Raw genomic sequence first — 515 nt, forward strand, 5'->3', positions numbered from 1 at the left:
TTGTAAGCCAGTCAATTCTTACCTTTGTATCCCTACCCCCATTTTGGGTGGCCAATGTTCAAGTTGCCCAACCCTTTCCACTCTTTGTATGGAGGGGATGGGAATAACTCTTGTAGCCAGTAATTGTTTCCTCTTTTGAGCTACTGCAGTTATAGGTGTAGGTCCAGTTCATACAGTTGTATCAGATGACACTTTTTTTTCCCCCTCTTCTTTCTTCCTCGGGTTGAGTTCTGTTCATTCAGTCATTGAAGCCAAGTCAAGTGGGTGTCATCTGCAAATGTGGGTGTTCTTGCATCTGTCTGCCCTCTTCTTATCAGCTGGTCTCTTCACTCTCCACTCTAGTCCTCTGTAGTTGTGTCACTGACTCTGAGCCCATGAGTCCCTGGGTCCCGCCTCGCTGTTGGGCGACCTAGTCTCCACCAGGGTTCACAGTAGTCTGCTGAACGATGCAGGGCTTAACTCGCCGCTTCACTGGTGTTTTTTGGCCACTTCTCTTTATGGGTGACATGTGTGGT

Source organism: Chrysochloris asiatica, unplaced genomic scaffold, assembly GCF_000296735.1.
Source record: "Chrysochloris asiatica unplaced genomic scaffold, ChrAsi1.0 scaffold00349, whole genome shotgun sequence".
Classification (NCBI taxonomy): Eukaryota; Metazoa; Chordata; class Mammalia; order Afrosoricida; family Chrysochloridae; genus Chrysochloris; species Chrysochloris asiatica.